Genomic DNA, 27432 nt, shown 5'->3' with positions numbered 1-27432 from the left:
ATTGATTTTTTTAAGACAATGCTTCTTTAAATTTACAACCATGTTCACAATATTTTTTTGCTCATGATTCCGTCTTACATTTTTACTCTGCACTTAAAGTTCCTGTTTCTTGGATAATATTTATTGATAGTTATTTTGACAAGGGTCTAAAGTTGGTAAACTCTCTCAATCTTTGTTTTTTGTTTTTTTCTCAAAGTGCCTTTATTTCACCCACACTTGAATAATAATCAAGCTTGATATATTATTCTAAGTTAATATTTATTTTTCCTCAGCATTTTAAAGATATTATTCTGTTATTCTGTGGCATCTATTATTGCTAATGGGAAGTCTGTTGTCACCTTAATTTGAAGTTCTTATATAAATAATCACATATTATTTTATATAGAGTTCATATTCCTTTATCCTACAAATCCCTGAAACGCTGCTTCTTAACCTTATTTTTGGAGAGGGTGGGTTTTTCAGAGTTCTGTGAGAATCTGATGACAGAAGTCACCCCCGACATTCCTCTCCATATAAAATCAGAATGTTCAGGAACCCCTTGAAGTCCATCTTTGAATCCTGTTGTGAATCTATGCTTAGAATCGTCCTAAAACAAAAGGGTACATACTCAATAAACATGTTTGTTAAAATAATTAATTAATGGATGCAAGTCTGGATGGAGGTCTGGATGACTGAACCCAAAGAATTCTGGGTAATCCTGGGTAAATGCCACTATTTCAGACATTTTTGTTTGTAACTCCTGTTAACGTTACTGAGATGGATTATTTCTTATTCTGTTAACGCAATAAATTTCAATAGCAAAATGGAACTGATACCACTTCTTGGAGATACATTTCTATTTAAAGTGATGATTTGAGTATTAATAATAATACCCTGTAGAAAAGACAGCAAATGTTTGCTTTTTAAAGTTTCTAGAACATTTCCATATATATTCTTTTTTAATTCATTTCATCATCAAATAAACCTAGTGAGTTGAGAATTGTTGCCTTCAATTTTTTGTAGCTGAGGAAAACAAAGCCATGAGAGGATTTGAGTGATTTGCTTAAAGTTCACAACCAGATAACTGGACTCAACTCAGATTTTTCATTCTGTTCTCTCTGATTTCTCTTTGTCTGCTCCTCACTTCTCATCCTTCATTCCCCTAACATCAGAAGGGCCAGATATCTGTGTGAAGTATACATATACTGGCAGCATGGGCAGCCAGGTGAGAGGGAGGGCATCCCCAAGTCTCCAGAGTGGCCTTCAGACCTGAGCGGCCCTTGAGCACACGCCACATGGACTAAAGAGAAAAGGAAGAAAGGCCTGGGGTGATTCACTAGGACCATGTCACATACTACAGAAGACGACAGAGTGGGTGATAAACATCCATGGAGTCTTCTCCTATCTACCAAATGACCTTGAACGTGACTGCTTCCTCCACCAGGCTTCTTTCTCCAACCTTATCCTTTCCTCACAAGGCCATATTTCTGGAACACTTTCCATTAACCCTACCATTCACTCTTCTTCCTCACTCCACACCATCCTTTAAGCTGTAGCAAGCATCAGTTAGAATTCTTTACAACATTCATCCCAACTTCCCTCTAGTGCTGGTGGGGGTGAAAACTGGCACAACTGTTTGGGGAAACTGTTTGGCAGCATCTACTAAAGCTGAAGTTACACACACCATACAGCCCAGCAATTCTGCTCCTAGTATAGACCCAGGTGCATGGATATGTTTACCAAGTGATGTACTCAATATTTATAGCAGCTTTATTCATAGTATCCCCAAACCAGAAACTATCCAAAGACCTATTAACAGTAGAATGATAAATTGTAGTGTTCACACAATGAGATACTATACAGCAATGAGAATTGAACAAATTGCAACAATATAGATAAATTTTACAAACATGGTATTATATGAAAGCAGCTAGGCACAAAACGGTATACGTTTATAGTTTCATTTAAATTTAGTGCAAAACAGGTACAATTAATCTCTGTTGATAGAAGTGAGGATAGTACCCACCCTTGGAGGGAGTAGAAATTGGAAGGACAAAGGAGGCTTCTGTGGTCCTGGTGAAGTTCCATTTCTTGCTTTGGGGGCTGGTTACATGAGAGTGCTCATTTGTAAACTGGACAGTTATGATATGTGCAAGTTTTCTCTATGTACCTTTTATATCCAGTAAGTTAAAATATTTATCCACATTGGACATTTAAATATACATGCCCAAGACTTAGATATACCACACAAATGTACATACTAGTTATGTGCTTGTCCACTATGGATGAATTTGATTTAATCCATTCCCTTAAAAAAAGAATCAAAGTGAGTGACTAGCTGGACTAGTCACTCACTTTACTGGGACTTTTAACTTGCTCATTTCATGAGATATTATGTTAGTGGCCTCCCACCAAACCACACTGAGAACAGTAAAGGAACCATGTATATACAATAGCCAGCCCTGATGAAACAGCAATTACATATCTTAGCAGCTGTGTGCTTCTGTTCATGTTAGATAATTAGCCAGAAAATTGTTTGCATAATTATTTTTTGGAGCATTTGGTGATTTAACCATTTAACTCTGAAGGCTTATCCAAAAGTCATTAAACCGTTTAAAGAAGTAGAGATCACAGTTGGTGCTGTTTCAGCAAACATAACAAAACCCAAATGGCTTCAGAATTCCATGGATCTCTTCTGTGTAACCGATCATTGCAGCTGGCAGGTCTGAGCTGGCTTTTGCTTTTTAAATTTTATTATTTTCTCTCTACTCTAAAGGACATGTGTGTCAACTCTTTTAAAAAGATATACAACCAAATGAGTTCTTGGACCTGCCACTGTTCTTTCTGATTAGATGAAAGTCTACATGAATCAATGCCCTGGTTATTAAATCCATGTGGCTCATTCCCTGTTTGTGAATAGGAAACACGGAGAAAGAGAAATCAAGAGAGGTTGCAAAAGGAGGCACAAATAGGAAGGAAAAATTGACTTTGGAGATTGGTTTGAAAAATGCTTTTGGCCCACCAAAAGTATAGCCAATCTTATAACGTCACAATAACGACACTGCAGTTTAAGAGATGAAGCTTCAACAAGAAATATTTTCTATTTCTTTTTGTTTGTTTGTTTGGCTTAGCTGAAGGACTTGATTCTGTGTACCTGGCAAGATGCTGAATTAAGTCATTGATGGAGGAGGCATGTTACCTCATTATAACATTAAGCTTGGGGTCCAAATACTTGTATTCAGGTCCTAACTAGTTCTTCTTATAAGTATAACCTCTCAAAGCCTCAGTCCTTGCTTCCAAAATGGGAACGCTAGAGGCAATTAAGAGTGGTATTTAGAGTTCAGATAGGAATCAAATTGCATATGCACACATCTCAACTCTGCCCTTACCAGCTCTACGATCTTGGGCTTGTCATCATTTAACCTCTCTGTATTTCTGGCTAATTTTACCAGAGCCCTGTCTCATCTGGTGCTTGAGGATCAGATGAGTTAATGCATGTATGGGAACTACTTAGAGTTGCCAAGCACAGAATAAGCACTTAATAAGTGAATTCTATTGTTATTTTTACTTCTGACTGTTATTTGGGAGAATAAAATAACATTGCGTATATGAAAGTGCTACTAAAACTGTAAATCCTAGAGAAGATGATTCCCATAATCCTGTCACTTCCTAAGAATAACCCATTCATGATTCTCCAGGGAACAAGTCAGAAGAAATTCTAAATCAAAATTTACTAAGCAAAGTTCACGTTAGTGCTCCCTAGGGAAGGAAACCCAACTGCATAGCTGCCATCAATTAAGTCTTCTCAGAGAGCCCACTGCAGGCACAGCTCTTCTGAAAGATAGTGACTGAATAGTTAAGTCCAGGAAAAGAACGAAAGATGGGCAAATATTGCTCAAGAAACAGCGTCTGTCATTTTTAAAACTGCCCCTTGGGAGTCAGTGCTATTGGGTATTGGGTTTCTTTTTGGGGCGATGTAAATATTCTAAATTTGATTGTGGTTACAGTTGCGCAACTCTGCGAATATACTAATACCATCAAATTGTATAGTTTAAATGGGCAAACGGTATGGTATGTGAACTATATCTCAATTTAAAAAACTACCAGGGCTTCCCTGGTGGGGCAGTGGTTGAGAATCTGCCTGCTAATGCACGGGACAAGGGTTCGAGCCCTGGTCTGGGAAGATCCCACATGCCGCGGAGCAACTGGGCCTGTGAGCCACAACTACTGAGCCTGTGCATCTGGAGGCTGTGCTCTGCAACAAGAGAGGCCACGATAGTGAGAGGCCCGTGCACAGCGGTGAAGAGTGGCCCCCGCTTGCCACAACTAGAGAAAGCCCTCGCACAGAAACGAAGACCCAACACAGCAAAAATAAATTAATTAATAAACTCCTACCCCCAACATCTTCTAAAAAAAAAACCTACCTATTGTACTTCAATTCATATCATGGATTTCTTTTTTTTTTTTTTTTTTTTTTTTTTTTGCAGTACGCGGGCCTCTCACTGCTGTGGCCTCTCCCACCGTGGAGCACAGGCTCCAGACACGCAGGCCCAGCGGCCATGGCTCACGGGCCCAGCTGCTCCGCGGCATGTGGGATTCTCCCGGACTGGGGCACGAACCCGTGTCCCCTGCATCGGCAGGCGGACTCTCAACCACTGCGCCACCAGGGAAACCCCATATCATGGATTTCTTAAAAAAGAAAGAAAGATAGGGGGAGGGGAGCAAGAAAGGGAAAAGAAAGAAAGAAAGAGAGAGAGATGGAGGGAGGGAGGAAGGAAGGAAGAAAGAAAGGAAGGAAGGAAGGAAAAAGGAAGGAAGAAAAAGAGAAAGAAAGGAAGAAAGAAAGAAAGAAGGGAGGGAGGAAGGGAGAGAGGAAAGAAAGAAAGGGAGTGAGAGAAGGAGGGAGGGGGGAGGATGGAAGGATGGATGGAAGGAAGGAAGGAAGGAAGGAAGCAAACATCTGGCTTCTTCTGGAGTGGGCTGTGGCTGTGGCTACCAAGGCTGGGCTCAGCAATTCCAGCACTGGCCGTCCAAGAGGCCATGGCAGGTGCTGCAGACTGTAGCACTTAAAATCTTCACTGGACCCTAGGTGGACAGAAAAGAATGACATTTTGTTTCTTTTTAATTTTTTCTCCATTTGTTTCAAAATAAGAAAGCAGGACCTGAAAGGAAAAGGCCAACCCCAAGTTTGTGTCCTGTGTGGGAGTAGAGGGGAAAGGACAGGGAGAACACACCTGGGACTGCGGTGGGAAGATCCCCAAATGGGACAAGGGCTCCTGAGGAGACCTGTTTGCCATGCTTAAGGTACAGCTTCTCTCAAGCTGTTTGCATTTGCATAGGGTCTTTTGAAGAATCAAGAGCCTGAGCTCTCACATGGTGGTGGGGCCTTCTCCTTGCCCTTCTGAGGTCCCCCAACTCACGTCGCCACTCTAGTCTAACAGTTCAGACATGGGGCTCGGAGCTTAGGGCCCTGCCAGAGGCAAAAGCTAACAATTTCCAGTGTAAACAATAAGAAGCCGTCATAAAGAGATCTTTTGTTGAAAAGACAAAAGCTCTGCAAAAAGCTCCCAAAACAAGCCACCAGACTGCAGTCTCAGGGATGGGAGTAAGACAGGCATGGGAGATTCTCTGGAGGCTGGCAGGGGGCCAGTTTGTCCCAGCCCCAGCTTGGAGGACTGTTTGAAAGAGTTCTCTCCCAGGGGGAGTGGAAGGAATTGTTAAAAGACAAAGGGACCTTAGAGACACCAGAGAACGCAAGCCTGGTCTCTGGGCATCTGGGCTCTGTCATGGGACAGCCTCGTGTATCTCAAAGTGCACCCTTCTTATATATGCCTTTCTGGGGACATGAACTTTAATTAATAGTACAACTTTGTTATTTTTTTAGCCAAAAGTTACAAAAAGGGGCAAGCTCTAAATTAGTTTAAAGGATAAAACTAGTGAGTTAAAGTTTGAGGAGAAAGACAATGTTTAAATAGTCTCCAGGTATTTTCCTACAAGATTTTTATTAATTACAAAGAGAACAACAATCTCAAATTAGGATGGTAAAATAGGACAAATTGACATCAGGTGCTTCCTGGTATGACCCGTTGAGAAACAGCCATCATATCTCCAAGGATATTCCTGCCAAATATACATAATCTGAAAATAGTTATGAGGAAACATCAGACAAATCCAAATTCAGGGGCATTCCACAAAATAAATGGCCTATAGTCTTCAAAATTATCGAGGTCCTGAAAGACAAAGACAGAGGAAGAGTTCAAGATTAAAGGAGACTAAAGAGATGAAAGGCAATGTCTGATTCTGGATTGCACCCTTTTGTCATAGAGTCTATTGTTGTGACAACAGTGAAATTTGAATAAGGTCCAACGATTAGATAACAGTGTTGTAGCACCGCTAATTTCTTGATTATAATAATTGTACCATGTTTATGTGGGAAAGTGCCCTTATTTTTAGGAAATACATTGAATATTTAGGGGTAAAGAGGCTTCATATCTGTAACTTGTTCTCAAATGGTTTTAGAAAACAGTAATGATAATTATATATAATTAGAGAGATAATAATTAAAACAACTGTGCTATAAACGTTAACATTTGAGGAATTTGTGTGAAGGGCATATAAGATCCCTTGCACTATTATTGCAACTCCTTTGTAAGTTTGAAATATTTCAGAATAAATACTTCTCAAATATCATTATATTTTCCAGGAGAAAAAAAATGAAATAAATCCTACATGGCCGATTGAACTGAGTTTTGTCTGTAGACCCCAAAAGGAGGATGCAGATTTGGATAAAGTACTTCTTACAGAGGCTCCACATACCACGCTGTATTCCTGTTGGAGTTTTGGAATTCCAGAGAAGTCTATTCTAGGAGGCTGCTCTGTGGGTTGCTAAACTCATCCCGTCCCCAAAGAGAGCCAAACTGTTTAATGATTAGGAGAATGTGAAACACTCCCTTGGCACTCAACATTTGGAAATAATATCTAACGTGATGGAGAGGCTGGGGACCCTGTCCAGAAAAATCATTTCCCATCCTCCTTCTGTGGGAGACATTGAAGGGCTGTTGTTTTGGATTATTAAGATAATGAGATGCAGATGAGAACTTAAATTATAATGCTATAGAACCTTGAAATGTTTTCTTACTGTATCTCAGCTACCTCCTCCTCCTTCTTGTCCAACTTCCTTTTTATCTGTTTTATGTTTCTGAGTTCATTAGCTATCATCCCAAGACACTGTGGGAAGAACCTTAGGACTTTGTGATGCATCATTTGCCAAACACTTTTAGGAACTTCAGTATAACATTCCCCCTTCCCCAGCCCCACCCCGAGCTGCCCTCGCCCCCTGCAAGCTTTACTTTTAACTGGTGAAAAGAATAGAAGGGGAAAGGAGGGAAGAGAACTAACAAGTGATTTACACCAATATCTCATTTAATTTTCACACAGTCTTGGAAGGTAGGTAGAAACACCATTGACAGACAGAGACCAAGGCTCAGAGAGGTGAAAAAGAGGCTAAAGCCACACAAATTATAAGGAACAGAGCAGGGATTCAACAGCCAGGTTTGTTTAACCCTGAGGCCTATGATGTTTTCCACCTCACCATTTAATACTAATGAAATCTGATTTGTTCATTTCTCTTTAAAAATAGCAGTTCTTCGAATTGTGGGAATGATTATATATATATATTTTAAAAGCATAGAAAACACAGAAAAGCACAGTATGAAATCCATTTGGAAGTCAAGGCTAATTAAAAATAGCACCACAATTATCAGTATTAACAAACCCAATCTGATATTCAGTATCTTGGCTCTTTTAAGTAAATCAAGTTTCAGAAAAAAATACATTTTAGATGATTCAGGCTGGAACTCTCCTTTTTAGGTATGGGATCTCCTCCATCTGGCAGGGATATGAAAACATCCACTTTCTGAACTAAAAGAGAAGTTGGACTACATGATCTGAAAGGTTCCTCGTAAATCAAAGATTTGAGGGCCTGTGTTTCTGTAGATTTGTTTCTCCTGTGCTACTAATCACTAACCTGCATTTCTGAACCAAACACTCAGTTCTTCTGTATCCAAGAAGGCAGTGATGGAAACTTGTACCCAGTGATGAAAGGAAATTTTAAATATGACACCAATCCATCAGCCCTTTCCAGATCTCTTGTCTAAACAACATACATGGTGCTTAAGAAAATGAGCTTCAGAGTCAGACAATCCCAATCCTGGGATCCAGTTTGAGTTCTACTACTTTCTAGCTGTGGCACATTATTAAATCTCTCTAGGCCTCCTTCCCTCTTCCATAAAATGGAGGTAATTATAAAGAAAAATGGAAGATAATTCAAGGAGACAGTATATGTATGGGCTTTGTATAGTTTCTGACACATAGGAAATGCATAATGAATAGTTCCTATTATCAATAAATGCTGGGATTAATGTGGGTAGATAGCATCCCAGAGTGAAATAAGAGTAGGTTCTGGAGTAAGACAGGAACAGGTCACACTCTGGCATGGTTTTTGTACTTACAAGCTATGTGGTCTTGGGCAAGTAACAAACTCTATATGCTTCCGTTTCCTCAAATTTAAAATATGGTAATAGTGATTCAAATCCAGGTCTGTTTGACTCACAAGTTTATGCTCTCAGCTACTACACTGCAGTGGTGAAAACCACATCTGCAGGGTTGATACTAATATAGCACTGTAGCCATGCTCTTATTCACCATCAGCAGCATCCAGTGGTCTAGGATGGTATTGAAAGGTGGAGCTAGGCCTGTCTGTAAAGGTGACTGGCGTTGAACAAACTGGTAGAGACATAGCAGTAGCATGGCCCTGGTAGCAGAGTATGACTGGCCATGTCACAACCACTCCAGCTCAGATTCTCCATCCATTTAATGGAGATAATGATGGAGGAGAGTTGTATCCTAGGTTGGTTTCTGTGTCTCCTCCCCTGCAGGAGAAATGACCGTGAAAAGTATAAAAGTCTCTTGTAGCCTTCAAATTCTCAAATTGAGTAACTAGTAAAGTTATTAGGAGACTAGGTTCTGATTTTAGGAAACCCTGGTTCTGAGCCACTTAACCTCTCCTACTCTGTTTTGTCATCTGCCAAATCGTGATAATACAACCTATATCCTCCACTCCTGGCAGGGGCCACTTACTCCTCTATATCCTGAATGCCTAGGACAGTGCCTGACCCTAGGATGAGGATGTTGGTCTGTGTTTGTTGAATGCTGAAGAAATGGGGAGGGGGAAGTCCCTGCCAATGCATTTACCCTCTTACCATTAATCAAAAACAATGAGCAGAGGCCACTCACCAGCTCTATTCTTGCAGCTCCTCGCAGAGGAAAGCTCTTTGAGAGTGGAGAATGCCGAGGGTGTCCCCAGGTTCTTAGGTATAGAGGAAACTGACCTGCAAAGTTTAAAAGTGATGTAAAAACCCAGCACCTCTGAATTGCCCATGAGAAGGCCAGTTTAGCCCCCCTCCAGTGCTTACCAGACTGGAATGTGATACCCAGGAGGGGGTGTTTAGCTGGACTGTGTAGGCAAAGTCCAGCCCCCTTAAGTGTTTCTTCATGCTGCCCACCAGCCACCCACTGGGGATATTTTTTAGCATCAGGGCAACTGTAGCCTCTGTTTTGTGTTTCCATATCATATTTTCTCTTCCTCCCCAGTTCATATCATCATCACCATCATCCATTGCCTTTAGTAAGGGCCCACCTGTGGGCGTTTGGCTGTCTGTGTACATCAGTGGATCAGCGCCACTCCCACTTTAACGTGATGGGAAACTGCTCCCCATGCATCCCAGTCCCCAAATGTCTTCACCACTCATTTTTACCTATTTACACACACACACACACCCCCCTCACTATTTTCAGCCAAGGGGTAGAGAGCTAGTTAATAAGCAAATGTTACTAGAGATTGGGAGCACATTAAAGCCATTTCAGGCCAGATTCTCCCACCAATTCTCTGGGACTGGGGTATTCAGAAGCAGGTAGTTGGAGTATGTTTATGCCTGGGGGTGGAGGGTGGTTTGGCAGGGAGAAGGCTGAGACAAAGATCTGGAACAAGGAGCAGGCCTAGAATACACCACTGTGGGAGGATCGGGGGAAGGGGAACATCTTCAAAGTCATATTTCTTCTACCCGACCCGGCCCGCAGCTGCCCTCCAGATATTTGCAGTAGGATCCAGACAGTCGTCCCCCAAATTGGACTCAAATAGAAAAGACACTGAAAATAAAGTCAATGTGAGTGACAGCATTTCTTGAGGCAAAATCTCCCACACCAGATGAGAGGATATGTGTCCTCGTTAGCCAAGGCCAAACAGTTCTCAGAGCTGCATGGACTTGAGGCTTGGGTGCTGCCGTGGAGGGACAGTTCTCAAGATCTGAGCCCACCAGTGTATCTGCAACTCCATGTATGACCTGGAGACAACCCGGAAGGAGGCGAAGCCCAACAGGGCGCCTTCTGCTGGCTGGACGTCACACTCCCGATACCATGCAGTAGCATCAGGACTGGAAGGGTAGGGAAAATCAAAATTGATGAGGAGAAAAATACGTTTCTCGTTGTAAGAAAGAAAGACTTTCTGTTGAAGTGCTCTTAGGATGTCAGCAATCTTGTTATCGATTTCCCGTGGCAAAGCTCTGGGTCATAATGCTTTCGTTTCTAATGTGGCTTCACAGTCCTCTCAGACCACCTTCATCTAGGTGGGTGGCAGTGCCATCTTAACCTTGATTTCCTAATGGCATATTTCCTCTTCTTGCTCTTATATGAAATGACGGTTTAATTTTTGGCTGGGTTTCCAAGGATCCAGAAATGCTGCTGTCTGACTTCTTGAACTAACGAGTTCACTGTTGGGACAGTACAAGTAAAGACGAGTGCTTGGGACATCTTGGCTTACTTTCGAAGGGCCGTGTTTATGCGAGTGCCTTAAACAGTGATCAGAGGAAGAGAGCAGAGAGTTATAAAAGGAACTATGTGTAGTCACTGGGGTGGAGAGATGGGAAAAGCTTAACAGATCTCACCGAGGGGTCCCTAAACAACATAACTAAGCTTCAGATGCACAAAGCCACTTAAATAAATTGATGTTTTAAAGCCACTTAAATAAATTGATGTTTTAAAGCCAAACAGAAATTAATATGGGAAAGTGTTTGACTGAGGAGGTGCTGTACCTGACTTGCAGAAATGACTTTCAAGATCCCAAAGATGGGGAGGGTGGGAATTGCTCTTTTTAAGACTTTAGAAATTTTCATCTTGCTGTTCTTGTAAAGGGAAAACAAGTCTGTCCATGGGAGAATTTGTAAGATAGGCTTCTCTTTAAAAAAATGCTCTGAAAACAGTTAAGTGCCACAAAACTTTCAAAGAACTAAGATCAACTTGGTGTTTGACAAAGCTAATATAAGAATGGTAATCAACCCCTTGGCAATGGAAATTTTAAATTTAAAATAAGCTTCAACAAAGCCTTTGAACCATCAAACACTTTATCCTTAAGAAATTAATGGGTCCCTGAAGAAGTCACATTTCCTTTTCTGTTTCTGTAATATATACTTCAATTACATTAATCAACAATGCAGCAAAATTACTGACATCAACCAACTTCCAAGTTGCATTTCCAAATGCTTCTTTTCTTCAGCAGAGATTTAGCATTTGAAGATAGCTAACTGAGGTTTATATAAGCATGAATAAATATTTGGTGAAGCTGGATTTTCCCATCCTGTTGTCACCCTTTGCTCACCCCAGAATGGTTTCCCATCCTTTTTTTCCTTCTGCTGTCATTTCGGTTGAGTATGATAAACTAGCTTGCTGAAGGAGATATTATGTTAAAACCTTCCTTCTGCACTGTGAAGTTGCTGAAGCACCCCTCAAATATGTCTCCTTTCAAAGCAAACTGGAATTTGTGAGTCATTTTGTTTTTCCCCAATGAAAACAACAGTGACAACAAAAACAAGTTTCATGACATTCATCTTTTTCAGATGTGATCTCCCTTGAAAATTAGATTTTGCTTTTATTGTATTTACTCGCAAATCTATCCCTAGTAGAGTTTTGGTTTCACTTAACTTGCCTCAGAGAAAGTGACTCCAAGGTCTCTGTGTTTTCCATTTTGGCTCTCTCTCTCTCTTTCAATCTCAGAAATGACAACCTTAACAATAAAATCCTCCAAATACTAATTTTACTAGTGTAGTATATACACTAGCGTGTACACACATACAAAAGAACTTTCATTGTCCATTTGGGTACTCACCTTTTTATTTGGGAGTGACCAATATCTGTCCAGTGGGAGGTCATGTCTCCTTTTTTGCCAATGGCCTATAAGAGAACTGATTCTGACACTGCATGCCACAAAGATGGCCAGTCTTGCTTTGGAGCTCTTTCAGCCCCTGTTGGACATTTCTGCATTTACCATCTCCTCTCTGCAAGGCATAGATACTGAGTCCATTTCACTAAGACCCTTGCCTTACCCATCATCTTAGAAAACAATCAATAAATTTCCCCTCCCAAGGTGAACCAAGGATTTTGGATTTTAAAAGGGGAACCTCCTGAGAAAAAAAAAACAAATTAGTTTCTAAGGTGGAAATACCTGCACAGGGCAGTGTAAGAGATTTTTTTAATAGGTCATGCAATAAAGTAGACCTTTGAGTCATATCAACTCAGCAGCTAAACCCATACATTCACAAGGCTTAGCCTTTGTAAAAATAATTATGGGTTATCAACTATTGCAAAAGTCCCATTATTTAGAGTTCAATATTCTGCAAGAAAATTCCATGTAATGAGAGATCTGATCCACGGTTGGTACTTCAGTGGTTACTTTGTTTTCAAATCTTCTAGTTGCTAAAGGGGAAATCAGGACATTTGGTACCACACAAACAAATCATCTGTAAAAGTGGTTGGGTTTTTCACTTTCCACATAGATGTCTTAGTCAAACAGCTAGAGACATGGAAATTCAGCACTTAGCTGTCAAGGCTGACCTCTCAACAGTCTTATCTTGCTTCTCTTTGCTTTGCTGGAATCAAGAGACTTGAAACCCTTCCCTCTAGCTCCTGGGGAGTGAGAAGGGCTTTTCATGTGCCCTTTTCTTGCATGCCTTGAATATCACTTTTGTTGTTGCATATGTGTGAGTTTTGGTTACTTTCTTCTGTTTAATAAGATTGGCAATGTATTGTAAATACACCAAGTTGGATGAGACCCTCTGCCCACACACAGTTACACACAGAGAGTGTTTGAGTCCAGATCTTTGCTTCGAACTGGAAGCTGGAATTCATTTATCCTACAACATCCTACAGAGGAAGGTTCAGACCATCCACAGCATTTGCCTATCAAGGAAGGAAACGCCAGACACTTAACTACTCTACTTGGCCTCAAGCAAAGCTCAACATTTCCACAGTCTCTGGGAAAATGAGATGTTACATGTTCTTAGCAGGAGCTGACAATTAAGCTGAGTGAACAATCCTGTGAGGTGGGGCAGTGGAGTTCTTGCTGCTTTAGCCACAGACCTCAGGTGCTGGGGTGAGTGTGAGGCCAAGGGCCAAATGCTTTCAACCACCAAGAAGCCGGGGATCCTCAAATCTACAACCCTGTGGTTTGCTATTCTGTTTATTATCATGGAGACTGACCTGTTCCTTCCAACTATTTCCTCTGGCATGATAAGGATTTTGTGAGGTGCCAGGGGAGACATAATTTATTAGAATCAAGTAATGATTTGTAATATTTAAACTATTCCATTAAACCAGGAAGCAGGCCAGAAACTAACCTTTAAATACAGCCAAGGGAGAAAGTCAGCCCAGCAGCTTAAAATATATATCTTTTGCAGGAAGCATGAAGTGTATAATTAGCTGTAATCTCTGCAACTGCAGTCAGGAAGCTTTATATTTTGGCTGATAGGCAGCGTTATCTTCTGATGGCCTGGGAAACCAAATCCTGGGGTTGCATTGCTGGCTCCCGCATGGACCCCTGTGGGTGGTTTTTGGGGGAAACTGGGCAAAGGAGCAGAGGAAAGGAATGGGCAGGGTGAGACCATGATCCAGAGAAGTTACAGGGAAGGATCTGGGTGATAGCCACTTTGATTCTTCTGTAAGGAGACTCTGAATTTCGTGAATTATGTTTAAACATATTCTGATTTTCAGTGTGATCAGTTCCCAAAGACATTTTTAAGGCTTAATATACTGGCAAAAGCAATATCTGCCTTGGCTCCTGCTGGTAGTCATGGAGGAAGTTAAATGTGCTACTGTTAGAGGATCACTTTTATTTTTGGCTGTTTCAATGAGCATGGATTTTTTTTTTCCAGTGGGCAAGTCTCATTCTGGTAGAGGCATTAAAAATTAGTAAAGGTGGAAATGTTTTGAAACCTTTGATCTCTTCTGGAGGAAGCTGAGCAGAGGGGTGGGCAGTCCCTCGGGACGGCTTGCTGTGTGGAAGCATATACACCAACAATGAGATACCTTCAATACCTTCTATGGCCTTGAATTCTCCCCTCTAGTCAGGCACCAAAGGGGAAAAAAATCCAGCTGTCCTTTCTGACATTTGATCTAAATCTCTTGAAGTCTCAGGGGAGGCCATGGAGGCTCAGATAGGGGGGCAATAGAGCAAAAACAGTAAATAAATCTGATTCTTGTCCGTTCCAGCCAAGGCTGATTTGGTTTGATGGGAAGTGAGTGCTCTTGCTTTTGTTTTTCTGGAGACTGTCAAATCCTGCCTCACCTTGCCCTCTGAACCACACCGACCAACTGATCATCCAACCATTAGTTGAACAGAAATCTACCCTGTCCTTAACAAATGACAGTAATTGGCATTAAAAAAATTATATCTGCCAGTTATTTTTCAGGATTCTGCAGTATATTAAAACTCTTTTCTAATTATTTATAAAAACATTTTCTGCAGTCCATTTGGGAAAGAAGAGATGTGATTTTAAAGGATTTAATCTTTAAAAATAGTGTATGCTTAGGCTAGCACCAGAAAAGCCCAAATATCATTTCTCTCTTCTGCTTCCTGGGATGAGGTCCCTTTGATGGAGATCACGTTCAGATGTGTATTATACTGATATTCTCCAGATAATACATCCTGAATTACAAACTCAGGCATCTTCCAGGTACCGAGGAGGAGAGGATAAAGCAAGAAGGTGACCAAACACTCATTAGAAGAGAAGTGGAAAAGTAAGGGGGCATCTTTCCAGGGACCTCTATCACCAGCATTTATTCTGCAGCAGTTGCAGTATGCAAATAATTGCCTCCAAGCCCTGACTTGGTCCGATAAACCTGCTCTCTGCCTCGTAGAAACAGCCTGAGACCAGTTCTCAAAGGCTTGCCCCTCTTCCCCAGCAGCTGTCCTTCTGTAATGCAACAGTTCTGTGCTGTCCTCCAGAGCAGAGCTGCATTGTCCTAGCTATGAATAAATCATTAACCCTATTTTATTAATAAGGCAAAGCTAACAATACTCCCAACCTGGCCCCGCACTTCCTCTCCAGCAGCGCCTCAGAAACAAGTGCCACCCGCTCTTCCTGTGCAGAGAAATGCTGTAAGCCTCAAGGACGCAGCTTGCAGGACCTGGGGTGTGAAGCGCCAGCCAGCTGTTGGCAGATGAGCTCTAACTCTGAAGCCTCAGTGGTCTGCAACTGATGAGAGAGTCGGCTTTAAAGAGAGGCAGCTGCCCAGGGAACACTGCTTCCCTGCGACAGCGGGAGCGAGGCCGTGTCACCGGGAGAGAGTCTGGGTGACGAGGCAGAGCAAAAGAACAGCTTGCTTGGGGCTCATTTTTTAAAGAAGGAAATAACTGAGTTTTAAAAAGATTTTGCTTAGGAAATCCTATATGACCTCAAATTTTACCCCCCACCCTGCCCTTGAAAACAGGTGGAAATAAATTATAAGCTTTGTTTTAAGAAACTTTATCAGTGTATGGAGTACTTTTCTATGTCATCAGTTCTATTATACTATTTGCTGACTTATTTCTTATTGTACTAAGGCCTCTTTTGGGGGGGAAATAACAGAAGCCCAAATTAAAAACATTTAAGCCATAAAAAAGGGAGAAGTTGTTGACTAGGGGTAATGAAAACTTAAAGAGGTGGATGGACTTTAGGCATGGAGTCTAGGGGTTCAAGGAATGTCATCAGATTATTCCCTGTCTTTCCACAGTGTTTGTCTTCAGGCAGTTTTTCACATGGTGACTCCCATTGGGAGGCTGGTGAGAGTTTTGGACACTTGGCTGCCCTCTGGACTAGCTGAGGAAAGGACGCTACCGTGTAACATTTCCATGGGAACTTTGACAAGTAGCTCAATCTTAGGAACTTCTGGGCATCCCCAACCTGCTCTTCTCTGAGTCTCACTACTCAGCAAATAATAACCAACATCTACCCAGGGCTCCATATGAAATCTTGGAGCCGTTCTTGATCCCTCTCTTTCTTCACTCCCTACTTCAATCTACCAGCAAGTCCTATCAGCTTTATCTTCAAAATATATTTGAGTCCAACCACTTGTCACCATTTCCGTCACTACCACCCTTGTCTAAGCCACTAGCACCTCCTTTTGTGGAGCAGTAAGGAAGTCACAGGGGGATGACTTGTCTCCCTAGCAACACTCTTGCTCCCCTAAAATTCCTTTTTCATGCTTAGCTATAGTAATCATTTTCAAATGATCATAAGTGGGACTATGTCTCTATCTGCTTAAAATCTTCTCTATTTATTTTCTCACTGTTGTAAAGGCTAGGATTCTGGAATCAAAGTGTTGGCAAGGGTTGGTTCCTTCTAAAAGGTCTAAGGGAGAATTGTTCCATACCTCTCTTCTAGCTTCCTGAGGATGCCAGCAATCTTGGTGTTCCTTGGCTCATAGCTGCATCACTCCAATATCTGCCTCCATCATCCCATGGACTTCTTCCATGTGTCTCTATGTCCAAATCTCCCTCTTGTTGTAAGGATACCAGTCATTGGATTAGGGTCCACCCTAAGCCAGTATGACCTCATCTTAACTTGATTACATCTGCAATGACCCTATTTCCAAATATGGTCACATTCAAAGGTACCAAGATTTAAGACTTGAGTGTATCTTTTGGGGATACACAATTCAGCTCAGTACAGTATATCATCTGGCCTCTCCAAAACTCACATCTGTTCCATGGGCAAAATGCATTCACCTCATGTAAATTGATACAACCACTATGGAGAACAGTATGGAGATTCCATAAAAAACTAAAAATAGAACAACCATATGACCCAACAATCCCACTACTGGGCATATACCCTGAGAAAACCATAATTCAAGAAGAGTCATGTACCACAATGTTCATTGCAGCACTATTTACAATAGCCAGGACACGGAAGCAACCTACACGTCCTTCGACAGATAAATGGATAAAGAAGATGTGGCACATATATACAATGGAATATTACTCAGCCTAAAAAGGAATGAAATTGAGTTATTTGTAGTGAGGTGGATGGACCTAGAGTCTGTCATACAGAGTGAAGTAAGTCAGAAAGAGAAAAACAAATACCGTATGCTAACACGTATATATGGAATCTAAAAAAAAAATGGTCTGTTGAACCTAGGGGTAGGGCAGGAATAAAGACGCAGACATAGAGAATGGACTTGAGGACACGGGGAAGGGGAAGGGGAAGGTGGGACGAAGTGAGAGAGTAACACTGACATATATACACTGCCAAATGTAAAATGCAGCTGCATTGCACCGGGAGATCAGCTCTGTGCTATGTGACCACCTAGAAGGGTGGGATAGGGAGGGTGGGAGGGAGACGCAAGAGGGAGGGGATATGGGGATACACATATGCATATAGCTGATTCACTTTGTTATACAGCAGAAACTAACAGAACATTGTAAAGCAATTATACTCCAGTAAAGATGTGAAAAAAAAATGCATTCACCTCCTCCCACATCCTTAAAAGTCTCAACTTATTCCAGCATCAACTCTAAGTCCAAAATCTTGTCTAAATATAATTTGACTCCAAAAATCCCAAATCTCATCTCCTAAATCACCTTAAATCAGGTAGGGTGAGACTCTGGGCATGGTCCATACTCAAGCAAAATTTCTCTCCATCTGTGGACCTGTGAAACCTAGAAAGCAAGTTATCTACTTCCACAGTACAATAAAGAGACAGGCATATGATAAGCATTCCTATTCCAAAAGGTCACAGGTCCCAGACAAGCCTGAAACCCAGCAGGGCCAATACCATTAAGTTTCAAGGGCCAAAATCCTCCGTGGATGAATGCCCTGTCTGTTGGGCCAGCTGCCTTTGGGGACCTGAACCCTCAGGGGGTTGTAGGAGGGCCTGGCTCCCTTGGAAATGAGGGCCGCATGTACTGAAAAGAGAAAATGGAAAATATCATAAAACAAACTACTCGTTTTTACATGTTGCTGAGGATGAAACCTGAGGAGGGTCCCTTGGATTGGCTTTAACCACATCCATAGTTGCAAACACTCTGGCAGCCCCAGAGCTGCCCCGGAAGCTAGGAGAAGGGAAAGGAGGAGAAAGTCCTGCAGCCAGTAATTTGTTTATGCTTGAGATTAAGGGATAAGCAGGGCTGACTTCATGGGCGTGCAACCTGTACAGTTGCACAAGGCCCAACACTTAGAAGCGACCCACAATTGATTTAATGCTCTTCTGTCAACATCTTGAAGTTCTTAATATTTGAACCAGGGGACCCACATTTTAATTTTACACTGGGCCTCCAAAATTATGTAGCTGGTTCTGAGTATAATGACTGCCTACCACTTACTTAAGACAACTTTGTATATACATAAGACAAAAGCTGGAATCTCTATCAAATTATTGACACAGTTATTTCTGGGAAGAAGGTAATTTTAGGTTTTCTTTTTGCTCATCTATATTTTTAATTTTTTATAATGAATATGCATTACTTACATAGAAAAAATGATTTTTTAAACTTTACAGATTATTGATTGGAAAAATTGCAGAAATAAATTTCTTATGAAGTATCCTTTCCATCTTGAACTCAACTGGAATGAGTCCTAGAGGCCTTATTTTGCATGTAGAGTTTATTGGGAAGAGTCACCTGTGGGGAGGAAGCTATGCCAGGCAAGAATGCTTCCCGTGGAAGCAGCAGAGAGATGGAGGGTCATAGAAGATGATGTCTACGAGATCCTTAAGCTGTCTCCCTGTAGTCTTCCCCGAAGAAAGGAAAGAGGAACATACCTCCAACACTCACAATCTGTTCTTTCATGAAGACCTAACTACTGATTTCTCTGTCCCTGATTTCAAATGTGCTGCAGAAGAAAACCACAGTTCTCCACTGGGCCGCACTACACAGTTACGGGTCAACATCAGTTGGGCCCAGTGCTTCTCAGCATACCGTGTCCTTGATTTGGAACCATTTCCCATTTTCCACAGCATATGCCAAACTTAACTCTGCTCTTCTCATCCCTGAGTAAACACTCACTTTCCTAACTACCCCAAGAAAACAAAGGGCATTCAGTAAGAATTCCGCAGCCTTGCCCTGCAAGCTTTTCTTTGCGTTAAAGTGTCCCTCTCTCTGACTTCTACCACTTAACTTCTAAGTGATTAAGATCCTGTTTCTCTTTCTGTATAATAACATAATTAGAAACCCAAGGTCACTCTCATCCAGTTCTTTGTCATGTAATATGTCTTTTAGGATTTAAGAAGATCCCTGTTCAAGCATGAGTATAACTTTCTGTGCTTTGGGGGTAACTGATGCTTATATGCTAGTTAACATGCTTTAATCTGTAAATTAGCTTTTTTCATCGGAGCTCACTTTCCTTATTTTTGTCCCTGATGTTACCTTGGGTATTTATGGTAGCCAGTCTCCAAAGATAGCCCCCAATGAGCCACACCTCCCAGAATTCATAGTTTTGTGTAGTCCCTGACTTTTGAATCTAGGCTGGCCCTGTGATCCACTTCAGTAGAATATGACATCAGTGACGCAATGCTAGTCTGGGTCTAAACCTTCAAAAGAACTGGCAGCTTTTGCTTGTCCACTCTTGAGATTTAGATTTAAGAAGCTCATTTAAAGAAACCCAAGTTAGCTGCATAGAGAGACCATATTGAGATAGAAAGATGTCTCAGCCTTCCAGCCAACCCTGCCAGTGCTTGAGATGAGTAGAGTCATCTTGAATGATCCAGCTCATACCACCTTCTCTTACCACGTGAAAGACTCTGAGAGAAGAATCCAGTTAACCCACTGGGGCTATTATAAGAGATAACAAATGGGACTTCCCTGGCCTACCAGTGGTTAAGACTCCATGCCTCCAATGCAGGGGGCATGGGTTCAATCCCTGGTCAGGGAACTAAGATCCCAAATGCCTCATGACCAAAAAAAAAAAAAAAAAGAGAGAGCTAATAAAATTATTGTTTTAAGCTCCTAAGTTTGAGATGGTTTGTTAAGCATTAATAGATAACTAAGGCACTAACTCTCTTCACCAATCTTTTCCTAGTAGCTTCACAACACCAGCTCACCTCCACTGCCTAGTCTCTGCCAGGCAGCCGTAGGTAGTCAACATACTGAATAAATGAATTCCAAGTGGATGGAATTCCAAAGTGTATCTTTGCTTACACAGTTTGACGTTCCTTCCCCTCCTTTTAAAACCCAGCCTTGGGCTTCCATTTAAACATTTACCAATTATCTTATAATCTTGGCAGTTGTATTTTGCCTGACATTTCTGTGGACCTCATTTATATTAAAACTACTTCAATATGGATTTAGTATATATATATATATATATTACAGTATAGTGGTCTAAAACACAGAACGTTGTTTGAAATTAATGTGTTTTGATTGCTGTGAATGCCTCATCTGATACTGAGGTAATTCATAAATGACATGTTGGAACCATTCTTCCAGGGTTTCAGGCTGTTCCATAAGTATATTATTTCTAGCAATGGGTTGCAGGCTTGTGAAAGTAATAGTCTACAATGCATGCCACAGGCAAATGCCAATTTGAAGGATTTAAAGAAAAGTATAACAAACCACCATATTTGTTAGCGTTTTGAGGTACCAAAACCTTTGTGAAATTTCAAAGACCATTCATTTCCTCAGGCCTATATACACCAATGTAGTCACATTATAAATTAGAACTCGCAGGCTCTTGCCTGTGGAAATATTTCCAAGGAATGTCTCGTAAGTCTCTAGTGAGGGTCTCACATCCACTCCAGTGAATGCTCCCACTTCTCTGCCGTCTTTCGCCACACATCTGATGGTACTGCCATAACCTCCAAGAACAGATATTTCCCCCTCAGCTGAGGCACCAGAACCCTCCACATGCCAAACCATTTAGTGTTTCATTTTGTTTCACATTCTGTTAGGTAGACACATAGCTGTGCTCCTTGGGCACAAAGTTTTGCAAAATTTTCCTGAAACAAATATTCCAAATTTCCTCACTGCTCCCTGCTTACCACACAATTCACATATAAACTCCTTGGGCTCAGAGAGGACTCGTCTTCATGGACACTAAGTGACAGACACCATTCTGCTCTCAGGACTACTCCCTTCCCTATAACCCTGAAGTTTTAGTACCAAGCCACACTTTTCTAGCTTCCTTTTCCTTTCAGGAGAAGCTTTCCCTCTTCTGGTAGAATCTTTGGCAGGCCTGCTCCACCAGCTCAGAAATGCTCAGCCAGTCTGAGTCGTAATCATGTCTCAACTTATATTCAAATTAGGTCTTCCACCACACACACAAAAAAAGTTAATAATATCATGAGACTCTGTAGACCTGAAATGTAGGCATCGTTCACTGGCACTCCCCTAGTGGGGAATGCAAAAAACATGGAAGTGGGATGTCAGAGGCTATATGTATTCCTAACTCACTCACTCATTCACTGACTCACTAGTTGGATAACTCAGGTAAGATAGTGAACCTCTCTCAGCCTCAGTGCCTAGGTAATTCCAGCAATATTAGCCCATAATTTTGCCTGACGAGAATGTGTGAGAACACCCATCCTGAAGAGGGATGTTGAGTGTCTCACATCCATCTTAGTGAGGCTCCCTTCTCACTAAGCATAACACATGGCCTGAGAATGCAGGGGGAGCAGGTGGACAGCCTAGGTCTCAGAAGGCAGGTATGGAGCCAGCGAAGCCACAAAATACAAGTGCAGAACAGAGAAACTTGGCTTTCTTTTGTAAAACAAGAGGCAGAAAAAAAAAGATGAGAAAGAGATATATCATTGAAACAAAGCAAAGATAATTTTTCCTGAACTTCTTAATAGGCTAAGACAGGACATCTTTTTAGGATTAAGATGGAGAAAACTACTCCCTTGGATGGCATGAACTGAAGGTGTTCTCTCAAGACAAAGAGCAGCCCAGTTAAGGCCAGAAGGCTCTGTATATTATAATAAAAATAGCAGCTAACCTAGGGAGCATTTACTATATGCCAGACACTGAGTTAAGCATTTTACACGTATTAGTTTATTAATCATAACATCAACCCCAGTATCACCCCCTGCTTGAGATAATCAAAAATATTACCAGATATTGTCAAACTCTCCCCATGTTGAGAACCATTGTTTGGTACTAAAAATCCCTACCTAAAAGTCTGACAGTGGCCCCTATCACCACTCTTGACCAGCAGTTCCTGTTCCCAGATTCCTTGAGATTATACAGTTGGTTGTATGTAGGCATTAAACAAATTCATATTGGTATGATGCTTAGGAAAACTCCTTGCATATAGCAAACACTAATGTAACTATTAGCTATTATTATTACTGTTTTTGTTATTGTCATCATGACAGGAAAGGTAGCAGAGTAGGGTAGAAGGGAGCCTGTATTGGACAATTGGAGATTTGGGGGATAATTATCCCCACTCTTGGATAATCAAAACCAGGACTGCAGTGTGGAAGGTGCAGCCGTCAGTGACTAAGTCCATCAGCCAAGGCCAGCAGTAGAAGCTTTGCAAACACAGTCAAAACATGAATCTTGTCCAGGCAGAAAATAAAATCACCAAGAAAAAAGTAATTGCTTTCACTGAGTCTTTATTAAAAAGTCATTCTGAGTAAATGATCACTTTCCCATTCCTGCAAATAATCCTTTTCATTGGAGTCTTGGGTGTCTCCCACTTTGATGCAATCAAGCCATTGGACTTACTGAAGAACATGTCTCATGTCAAATAGGTCATGGCTTGAGGAAGAGAAAGGGTAGGTCTGCAGAGGAGTAAGAAGAGTAGACCAGGTTGATGCGTGAGGGACAAAACAGTAAAGAGAATCATCCTATCTTGTTGCCCAATTGCTCATAATGAGCCAACAAGTAGGCAGCCATCTTTAACTGGTGACAGAGTGAAAAGGAAATGGTAAATCAGGGAGGCTGGAGTGCTAGCACACCTGTATGAAGTAAGCACTGGGACTCATTCCAGACACAACCACAAAGGGCTTTCAAGAGACACAGAGACGCTAAGGCACCCCCGAGATAGCTTGCGAAATGCTAGGTAAAATCCACCCTAAGCCTTCACTGCTAAAACTGAGACTGACAGGCAGGGTTCAATGGTATCAGCTACCTGAAAGCAATAAATGTTAAAAATTTAGGGAATGTGAGAACACAGGACCTGAGAGAAGATTTTGCCATTTTCATTAAAAGCATCGTGTCAGCTTGGTAATGCTTACAGACTTAGAACAGCCACGCTGGTTTCATAGGTCAGGGTTGTGAAGAAATCTATTCATTCGCTGAAACAACCACCTTTCTATATGTCCACTCAGCTTCTCTGTGGCTCAGTTTCTTCATCTGAAATAGCAGCTGTGTTGTACATGATTTTATCTTTTCACATAGATTATTTAATTCATTCTCATAACACTTTGAGAGGTAGGTGTTATCATCTTTAATTAATAGATAAAATTGGGGCTCTGAGAGGTTGTTAGTCACTTCCCTAAAGTCATATAAACTGTCCTAAGTACACCAGGCTCTCTATTTCAAGTTCTATACTCTTTCTAGAATCCTACTGAAAACCAGAGATCAGCTCTCTGAGGCTTCTTTCAGCTCCAGAATTCCATGATTTTATAGGTTCTGTGTTTTTGAAAGCATGCCTGGTCCTTAATATTTTCCTTCCTTGATCCTGAAAGGGTTTAAATCATTGGAGGCAGACGACCCTCTCAAGCAGGGCTGTTTTTCCCTTTCCCCACCACTTCTTAATCCCTTTCTGTTCCAACCAGTTTAGAAGATCTGCAGATGGGCCCGTTCCATTTAATGTTTAGATTGAGAGTCTTACCTCAGAAAAGAACCACAGAGCGTAAGTTAGCTTTGGGAAAGGATAATCCAGACAGCTGCTAACAAAAGTCATGGGTAACTAGGGACAGTCTAGACCTTGTGGTCTTTTCTGGGTGAATGGGGAGTAGAGCAATCTGAATTTGCAAGTTCAATGAGATGATACTCCCTTACACCTGGGAAGAGGCCACCTCAGTATCTTCCACATCCAGCGAGTCCTTCACGTGGAAGTCAGATGAGCTCTGGAAAAAACAAACCACGTCTCTTCTTGACTGAAACATTTTCATAGGGTTTCAGCAACTTTTAGGAAAATCCAAAATCCCAAGCACAGCCTCCAAGCTCCTCCAGAACCTTACCCCTTGTTCTTTATTTTCCAGCCCTGACTCTCTCAACATCCTTATATTCACATTGTGCTGGAATTCCTGCTCTTCTTCTGACAAGTTGTTAGCTACTTGCTGTGGACTCCTCTCCATCATGTGAAATGCTCCCAGCCAGTAAGATCTAGACCAAAGCCATCTCCTCTAAAAGCACCTCGAGTACTTGGCTCCTACTTTTGGTAAGATCAGCTACTTTGGATTATCCTTCTATTTCTCTCCACCATGAGTTGTTTATTTTCTCGTCATGCTGCTGAGCTCACAGCAGGTGCTCAGTAAACGTTGGAGTAAATGTGTAAGTGTTAAGTCATTGTTCATGACAAAACATGTCACGAGCGCAGCTGATATTTACACAGACTCCTCTCTTTTGAGTCATCTCAGCTGGTTCGGCTATGAATGTGTCTTGCCTCATCTAGTGTTGTACTGGGGGTAGCTGATTGATGCAATTTTAGAAGCTCTAGAAGCTCTCCTACAGTGAAAACCAAGGCATCTTACTTTTCTTGCACACGGTATGATACAGAGCACAGAATGGACACTAGAAGGTGAGTAAGAAATACATTTTACAACAGTGTATGAATTACATGTGTATTGTTACAAAGACTCTGGGCCATATTTTCTCTCGAATGGTGATTTCTATGATGTCAAGGAGTTATGAGGAATCCCACAAATTCTACTTCCACATGCAGCTCAGGGAAAAAGCATGTAGCTTTGGTGTCATGCTAACCTGAGATTGAGTCCTTCTCCACCAAGTATTGATATTAGTACAACCTCAGTCAACTTAGTCAATGGAGCTGAATGATGCAACCTACCTTATAAGGCTGTGGCAGTGAATGATTTGACATAGAGAAAGTAATTAGCACAGTGCCTGGTGCATATTAGCTGCTTAGCTCATTGTAGGATTTTTGTTTAGACCCCACCCTCCCTTCTTCATAAGAAAACAAGACAGAATGAGAGACAAGGAAAATTATCCCTCTAAGATGCAGTTCAAAAAAGATCGTTTAGATAGGGAGAGGAGACAAAATTGTCTGCGGGTTCTATTTTAGAACAGGACACGGGTTCTCAATTCAGGAAAAATGTATTTTTTTAAAGTCATGTAGCTTATCTTGAGGCACATTTTTTTGGGTTTGTAAACATTAAAAATTTTTACCTTTACATTAAAAGCCAAGATCAAACTATTTTCAGAGTACAGTGTTGGTTCCCTGAGTTATGCAGGGCTCTATGCTTAGTCTATGGCTCCATAAATATTAATGAAGGGTCTAGATACCAGATGCTAACGGCAGCGGTGCTGGGCTAGTTCTCATGCCTTATGCTTGCACCCAGAGGGGTTGGCTATGACTTCATGTTTAAAGAACTGAGCTTCATGATACAATATATCAGGAGATGTGATGTATGTCTTCCTGCTACTGAGCAATGAACTCTATACAAACTCACAGCCATACACACATACACATATTTAAATCAGTAAAAACCAAACTGGCTGGATTTATACAACTGTTTATTTTGTGTCTGAGTTTCAGTTTTTCACTGGAACTACATTTTTTTGTCCTTAATCTGATTATTTTGCTGATGCCCAAAAAGCCTATGGTAGCTTTCTCTGTGAAAAGCAGCTACTTTCCCTAATTTCCCCCATCTTACTCCAAGGTTTCTCATACTTTTCAGTCACCATAACTCCTTTCCCACTCCTCCCCCCATCCACACACGACACTCTCAGTTCACCTGTTTTCTGTTTTTTCATCTGACTGTGGAAGTGTTTCTTTAACAGTGATCTAAGAACCTTTGTATCTGCATGTGTCTTCCTGGGATACGCCTTCATATACACACAGACCTGAATAGATGTGCTGCAGGCTGCTGGTCAAGGGGTTGGGTACCATTTTCACACTGAATGGGGATGAGCCGTCCTGTGCCTTCGTCTTGCATTCACGATAAATACACTGGCCATAGGAATCATCTTGCTGTTCGGTAATTGAAACTCCAAAGCAAATCCAACACATATGCCTGCCCACACACTACCCCAAATTCATCATGCCCACACAACATCATTAGCTTGAAATTGCAAAATTATTACTGAAAATCACAAAGGAACTTAAAGAAATAACTTCGCAATTTTACTTTTTAGCAGCAAGTAATAACTAAAACCCAGGAACCGTAAAAAGGACAACTGATTTGACAAAATAATCATCTGACTGTAGCTTGACTTTTCCTTCTAGAAGAGTCTTACATTGTCATTAGATATTTTTTCTGTATCACGAAAAGGCAGGAAATAAATATATAAACATCCTTTAAAGAAATCCACTGTGGGCTTCCCTGGTGGCGCAGTGGTTGACAGTCCGCCTGCCAATGCAGGGGACACGGGTTCGTGCCCCAGTCCGGGAAGATCCCACATGCCACGGAGTGGCTGGGCCCGTGAGCCATGGCCGCTGAGCCTGCGTGTCTGGAACCTGTGCCCCGCAACGGGAAAGGCCACAAGAGTGAGAGGCCCACGTACCGCAAAAAAAAAAAAAAAAAAAAAAAAAAAAAAGAAATCCACTGTGGATGCATCCATGGGATTTATCACTAATATGACTTTCTAGAAGACAATATGAGAACATATATCCAAATTTCAAGATTCATAATCTTCAAATCGGCAATTCTAGAAATATATCTTAAAGATGTTATAAAAGTATACAAAGATGTATCCACAAGTACTTTTTAATAATGAAAAAAGAAACCGTATGATTGATACTAAGAAACCGTTTGAGAGAATGCTGTAGAACATAGTTATGGGCATGGGAATTTGAATATGATATGTTCCTAAATGAAAAAAGGAGGTTTTTGAAAGAACATATGTATGTTTGTTTGTGCTTGTGTGTATTTGTGTGTACACACGCATAGAAAAAATATCTAGAAAGATATTTTTCAAAGTATTAAAGGAGTTATTATTGGTGGTAAGGTAAAGGTTATTTTTACTTC

General features: G+C 41.3%; 1 protein-coding gene across 1 annotated transcript in view; it reads left to right on the top strand.

Annotated features, from left to right (window-relative positions):
- MTERF1 (mitochondrial transcription termination factor 1) overlaps positions 1-26951 on the top strand; it is a 430610-nt gene extending 403659 nt beyond the window's left edge. The window contains exon 8 of the transcript XR_016394211.1: positions 24487-26951. The gene's annotated coding sequence lies outside the window, so the exon portion shown is untranslated. The remainder of the gene's footprint in view (positions 1-24486) is intronic.
- The last annotated feature ends 481 nt before the right edge of the window (positions 26952-27432 follow it).

Source organism: Delphinapterus leucas, chromosome 9, assembly GCF_059928025.1.
Source record: "Delphinapterus leucas isolate spDelLeu-1000000601 "Yukka" chromosome 9, BTC_Dleu_Yukka2, whole genome shotgun sequence".
In the NCBI taxonomy this organism is placed as follows: domain Eukaryota; kingdom Metazoa; phylum Chordata; class Mammalia; order Artiodactyla; family Monodontidae; genus Delphinapterus; species Delphinapterus leucas.
Note: the sequence above shows the minus strand (reverse complement) of the source record. Positions and strands in the feature narration are given on the sequence as shown.